This window comes from Microtus ochrogaster, chromosome 5, assembly GCF_000317375.1.
Source record: "Microtus ochrogaster isolate Prairie Vole_2 chromosome 5, MicOch1.0, whole genome shotgun sequence".
In the NCBI taxonomy this organism is placed as follows: domain Eukaryota; kingdom Metazoa; phylum Chordata; class Mammalia; order Rodentia; family Cricetidae; genus Microtus; species Microtus ochrogaster.
In genome coordinates this window covers 388,346-395,617 of record NC_022012.1, presented here as the reverse complement: position 1 = coordinate 395,617, position 7,272 = coordinate 388,346, and positions in this window count along the sequence as shown.

Here is a 7,272-nt window from a genome sequence, read left to right as displayed (position 1 = left end):
AATCTGTAATGGAGGAGGCGTGTTATAGAAATTATACATCGCATGAGATTGCCAGAAAGGCAGAGGTCTTTGTCTGCAGAACCATCTCAAGACTGAAGCAACTACTGCTCTGAAGCATTATTTTAGGTAAAATAGGCTATTTAAAATGTGATCAGTCACAGCCAAGGATATTTTCAAGAGAAGGCAGTAAGATGCTCTGTGACTAAATACATAAAATTCAATCTTCTAAGGAGCTAAAAATGGAATAGAGAAAAACAATAGCAGTGGACAGTGGAGGAAAACTTAGAAGATTTGAATCCTACAACCTAGAATATATAAGATCAACAATGAAATCTTGGGAACAAATGAACACATTAACTATGAACAAGTTAGAACTGGCAGGCAACTTTTGTATCTACTTTCATTTTCCTTCCTTTCTCTGGGGCAAGAAAACAAATATTCCCATTTGTTAAAGCTGTAAGAAGTAAGTATTGATACAGTATTGTTACTGACAATGTCTCAATCATTTAGAGTTGCTTCAAAAATGCAAACATAGATATTTTTCTAATCTTGATCATTCTCTCTCCTATTTATATCAGAAACCAGAAAAATATAATTTACACAAGGCAAGTGTTTGGCTTTACACATACACACACTCACACATATACACAAGGCACACACATGCACATACACACATACACATACACGAGAGAGTCCATGTATATAGCATGCAATCTAACATCTAAATAAATTTCATTGTCTTCTAGTCAACTCTTTTATTTCCTATCCTTTTCTTCCCTGTTTCCTTTTCTTTTTCACTGCTACTTATCAAACACAAACCTGACAGTAGCCTATGTAAGCTCTGTGAAAGATAAACACTAAACATCATGCAAGCTGGGATACCTACCACTGATATCCAGCCTAACCTGCTACACTTTTGGTGTCTATGGGTTTGGCTAATTGTTTGGTTTAGCTTACTTATTGCAAGCTTTATCATTTCTAAAACAGGTTTGCTGTCTGTCCTGGTTAACTTTTACCATTGGCATAGCTTAGAGTTTTCTGAGAGTGGAGTCTCAATTTGGCCTGTGAGCATGCCTTTGGAAGGAATGAAAAGTTGTGGCAATCTGACAGGGAGTTCACCCTGGAGTCATCTGAGAGTGGAGCCTCGAATGAGGGATTGACTGGGTAAGATTCACCCATGATTTTGTTTGTGGGGAATCCTCTTGGTTATTAGTTAATGTCTGAGGGCTTAGTCCACTGGGAGTAACACCATTCTCTGGGCAGGTGGTCCTACATTTTCTATGAATGCTAGCTGAGTGTAATCTGGTCTGTAAACTAATTAACAAGTAGCAAATTTACATTCCCAATATTCTCTTCTATGAAGTGAGTTCCTCTGTCAGAGACTGCACAGTGAGGAACAGAAAGTAAGTCTGTCTTCCTTCGTGTCCCTGCCTTGCTTTCCTTTAACTATGATGTGGGAACTGGAGTCTTAAGATTAAGCTTCCCTTTGCTAGGTTTTATCATAGCAACAGAAAGGAAACGAAAACGGAAACACTTCTGAAACAGATGAATTGTTCCAAAAACCATGTTCTTGTGTAGTAGTACTTGCTTTAATGAGACAGTTAGAATAACCACCATTTTATTTTATAAACTAAAACTGAATTTAAGAAAACATTGAATATCTCTTAGATGGTGTTAATAATTTTACCAAGTCCCTATCATCTATCTAAGCATGAACTGGAATTAAGAAAAAAAACTGTGACTTCTTAGAAAAATACTATTAACTTTCATAATTATGAACAAAATGTATACCTCAGTTTTCTATTTTATATCACTTGTTAAATTATGTTGCAAACTTTAAATTATTTTTTATTTTATATTATAAATTATAATTACACCACTTATCCCTTCTCTTTCCTCCCTCCAAGCCCTCCCATTAACCCCTACTTGCTTTCTCTAAACTTGGTTCTATTGAGTATGAGGATTCCCACCATGATTTTTTTTTCCCCAACCTTGATTTAGACACTTTCTTCTGTCTAAATGGTACAACATTCTTTAACCAATGGAATTCCTGCAGTTTTCTAAAATCAAGCTTCCTACATAGAAAGATGCTGAATTAAGCTTTTGCAATGGTTCTTTGTGAATAGCTATGTGAATTCATTTTCACACCTGTATTTTGTTTGAAATCCTTTCAGTTAAAATAAATTCCCTGACAAAACTTTTCACTTTGTCATGATATGGTAATTCACTGAATGATAGAGCTGGTCAGAGAAAAACTGCCAAGTTCTCCTCCAGTAAGGAGAAACAGGATTTCTAGCAAAAATAGTTATAGTATTATCAGGGCAGTATCATATAAGATGACTCTAGAATATCTTGTAGTGACAATAATATGATTTTGTATTTTTATTTATAAAATGGAATAAAGATATAACACTGGCTCCAAGTATTCAAAATTGATGATCATTCCATGATGGTACATAAAGATATGTCTCTGTCCTTGTCTATCCATATATATCTCCTAGTGCACCACCATACCAACAGATGTACCATATCCTAATAAAATACTTCTTATTTTATATTCCTGTTGTATGCCAAAAGAGCAAGAAAAAACAACTTAACAAAGAAAGAGTTTATTTGGGTCACAGTTTACAGGTGTAGTCCTTGGGCATTCAAGACAAACAGCAGGGGCTTGAAATATCTGGCCACATTTCATTCACAAATCCAGAAACAGGGAGAGAAATGCTCTTTCTTATTTTTACAGTTCAGAAAACCTGCCTAGAATGGAATTCTGCCCACTACAGATGGATTGTTCCACATCAATTGATGTAATTAAGACAAAATCACCTGACAAAATTGGGAGCCATGGAGGTCATGGGAGAAGAGAGGGTGGAAGAGGAGTAGGGAAGAAGGTGAGGGGGAAGGAGAACTTGAGAGAACAGGATAGTTGAGATGTAGGAAGGATAGAGATGAGAGCAAGGAAAGAGATACTTTGATTGTGGAGCTAGCAAGAAAGCTGGTATTAGATAATTTCCCAGGAATCCACAAAGATGACCTCAGCAAAGACCCTATGCAATAGAGGAAATGGTGCTCGGATTGGCCTTGCCCTATAGTCAGATTGATGAATATCTTAAATGTCACCATAGAACCTCCATCCAGCAACTAATGGAAACAGAGGCAGAGACTCACGGCAGATTACTGTGCTGAGCTCCTAAAGTCCAATTGAAGAGTGAGAGGAGTGAGAATATGAGCAAAGAGGTTAAGACCATGATGGGTGCACACACTAAAACAGTTTACGTGAGCTAATGGGGGCTCACCAACTCCAGCTGGACTGGGAAGGAACAAGCATAGGTTCAAACTAGTGCCTCTGAATGCAAGTGATAGTTTTATGGCTTAGGCAGAAAGCAGGGTCACTGCCAGTGGCACCAGGATTTATCCCTACTGATTGTATTGGATTTTTGGAACCTATTCTCTTTGGATGGATACCTTGTTCAGTTTAGATATAGTAGGGAGGTCTTTGGACTTTCCCCCAAGCAATGTGCCTTATACTCTCTGAGGAGTGATTGGGCGTGGGGTGGGAGAGTAGGTGGAAGAAGTGGGAGGAGGAAGGAGCGGTAACTGGGGTTTATATGTAAAATGAAAAGAATAGTTTGTTTTTTTAAAAGAAATTATTAAAAATTAATATTCTACAAGCATGCCTAGAGAACGACCTCCTACATGATTCTAGATCATGCCAAAATGACAGTTAACACTGACCATTACAATGTCCCCTAATCAATGGACTTGTTGGCTGTTTTGTGTTTTGTGGAGATGTATAGTGCTAAAAATGTATTTGTGCCTCAAAAATTTGTAATTTGGGTAGTATTCCTTTCACTACGGAAAACTAAAGACAGTGTTTAGGATGAAAGAGCAAACATTTTATTCAAATAGTATCTTCACGTGTTAGACCATGTTAAAAGTTCTCTATTTTCTATGCCCCTCAGTCTCATTATCTTTGCCACGTGAGCATAAATGTTTTTAGTCTAAATCAAAAGTATCATCTTTACTAGTTTTGTGCAACCTCTCCATACTTCCCCACATATTAGACGGACAAAACTGCTGAAAGATATTGTAAAACCACCTCATTTGTTGCTTTCTGGCCTCACTTCCAATACATACCTTTAAATAGCTTGAATTATCAGTGTCCAGAAAGACTATGATTCATTCATATTCAATATATGACCTGATAGTCTTGGTAAATCAAATTCTCTTGCTCTTTGAACCTATTAGGAACCACCGCCAAACCATGAGCTGCTAACCTGTCATGTTCATGCTTTCTCTTTTAAAGTCTTGGTAACATTTTTGCAGGTACACTTTTGATGTAGTATTCCCCTCTCTATGCTATGAATATGTTTTATTACCATTGGTTAATAAAGAAGCTGCTTCAGCCTGTAGCAGAGCAGAATATAGCCAGTCTGGAAGAGATATAGAGAGAGTAGGTAGAGTCAAGGAGATGCCATAAAAATGCAGAAGGAGACAGATGTCAGATCCTTACTAGTAATCCACAGTCCCATGCTGATACACAGATTAATAGAAACAGATTAATTAAGGATGTAAGAGCTAGCTAGAAATATGCCTGAATCATTGGCTGAACAGTGTTGTAATTAATATAGTTTCTGTGTCATTATTCAGGTCTGAGCAGTTGGAAAAGAATGACCCACTTTAATGGAAAAATTGCCTTCTCTATGTAATAACTATAGCAAAAATTTAAATATATCTTATTAGAACAGAAAACATGTCAATGCTAATATATCCAGCAAACTGCCTTATGTCTAAAGCCAGGCAACCCTTACTACTGCACAGGACTGTGGGAGGCCACACTTTTCCTAACACTGTGGATTTCCTCTTTTCTTTTTTGCTTCCCTATACCTTATTGCCACATAAACTTGTTGATCCTGTAGTTTTTCACAGAGATAATACAGTTTCTTACAGCAAAACTAATAATCAATATAATGCTATGTAAAATTTTCTATAGATCTATAGTGTTACAAGTAAGACTTCAATTCAATGCTTGGACCTAGCAAGGACTCTTAAACATTACTGGTCCTCAAATAGCAATGGAAAATCTGTTGTTGTTTGCCTTCATGTCACAAATACTCAAGTGCCTTATATGTTACTAGTGTATGTATATAATATATTCACATAAGAAGAGTTTAGGATATAAAGTAAAATGGAAATGAAAAATAGAAATAAATAGCATGCATTCCTATGTAGGAAGAATGTAACTATGGTATCTACAGGCATACCAGTCCAGGCATGCCAGTTCTACAAAAATGAAGCCTGCCCTACATCCATCCAGATCAGTACTGCTGTTCAAACATGTGGAAGCTCCAATTTTCCAATTTTAAAAATAAAAGTCAACAATGCCCTCCTCCCATCAGCAGAAATGCAAAGTTAACCAAGTACAAAATGAGTTGAACCATTCAGCATGTTTTGAAATTTTAATTTAATTTAAACAAAACTTAAATTTTGTGTGGCTTATTTTATTATCTCTTATAAAAGACACAGGATGCTATTATTTTCAGTCTTAGTTTTCATATAGGCAGCAAAGATAAAAAGAAAACATTTCAAATCTCTCTTGATGTGTAAGACTAAAACATCATAAACCAAAATGACAGTGTATGATTTGTGTGATCCAATTACTCATAATTTGGTTGTTTTTGTCATAACAATCTGTGCTGAGATGTAACAGGAATGTGAGTGAAAAACAACAGCAAGAATGATGTGATTTTAAAAGCAAAACTAAAAATTTAGGAAGCAGAAGAAGATTCTGGAGTTTTAACAAGAGTTTTAAAACATCATCTATGGACTACAAAAATAGGTCATTGCTCACATGCACTAGAAAGGCCTGAAATCTGAAACAAATGTGTAGGAGCAATGTCTGGACTCCACATAAATATTCAGGAGTTCTGATCCTGAATGATATGGTAATTTAATTTTCAGTTACTTGAGTAATTTCCATTTACTCAAGTTTACTACAAATGGCCACAGTGATTCCTTGACACCGATAGTAGTCAAGGTTCCCTTTTAGCTATGTCCATATCAGTTCAAAATTACCAAAAGAAAACTTTAAATGTTCTCAAAACAAAGCACAAAATAATAAATACCAACATGGTGAATATATAAATTAGCTACTTATCATCCAAAATTGTATTAATGAATCATAACATTACTTTGAACTTCATAAATACATGTGTCTAGATTTTGTCCATTTTTAGTGAAATGAAAAATTGAGGGAGAGGAAGCTGAAAGGGTACAGGTGACAAATAGTGTTCTTAGACACACTTAGGGATTGGCTTGATTCTTTTAAAGTGTGATGAAAACCAACATGTTATTATCACATACATATATACTATTCATTCTAAATAAAACCTGCTAGGTCCATGCAATGTTACTACTATGTATATTTTCAGTGCCTACACTGACCGTGTGCTTTTGGATGACCAATTGGTGTGCTTTTCCCTGGGGAAAACCACTTCTCCCATTCCCAGCTTTCCTCAGTTGCCTATAATACCTTGTATGGATTTGAAAACTCTTGGTCTCTCCCTGGCCTTTAAGGGACACCATTAAAGACCCACTTTACTGTCATTTGACATTAAGACGTTATTTACTTGAGAGGTATCAAAAGACATAGTACATTAGCCAGCTGTCCTCCATGGGGTCTACAGCTACAACAATCACGAAATTGTCCCAACCTTTGGATGTGTCCCAGCTTCTTTCCATGACATGACATCTAGTGAAATGACAGTTTAAAAGGTAACTCTGTGGACAAAGTGACAATATTCCTAAAACCCTAGGCTAGCTCCTTTTCAGTTTCTTCTATACATTCAGAATAACTGCTTACATGATCTACAAAAGGCATAAGTCTTCTTTGAGGTGACATCTGATAGGAGGAGCTTTCTGAACCCCAGGAAAGAAAGATGTATGTGAAGAACACACACACACACACACACACACACACACACACACACACACACACACTGCTGGAAAACATCCTTTTAAATAATCACTGAACAGAAAGGGACGCAGCCTTTAAGCATGTTTTTAGTTTACAGTTAACTTCTCAAAGTTAATTCCTAATTCAGTTCAGTGTTTTTATAGAACATATTAAAAGCTTCTCTCAGTTTTCATTTTGTCTTTTAAAGACCATATTAGAAGCCTCTCAGCTTTCATCTCTTTCTTCATTTTGTTTCTTGCCGGTAACTACTTTCTGCATTAAATTCTCCTCTCTCTCTCTCTCTCTCTCTCTCTCTCTCT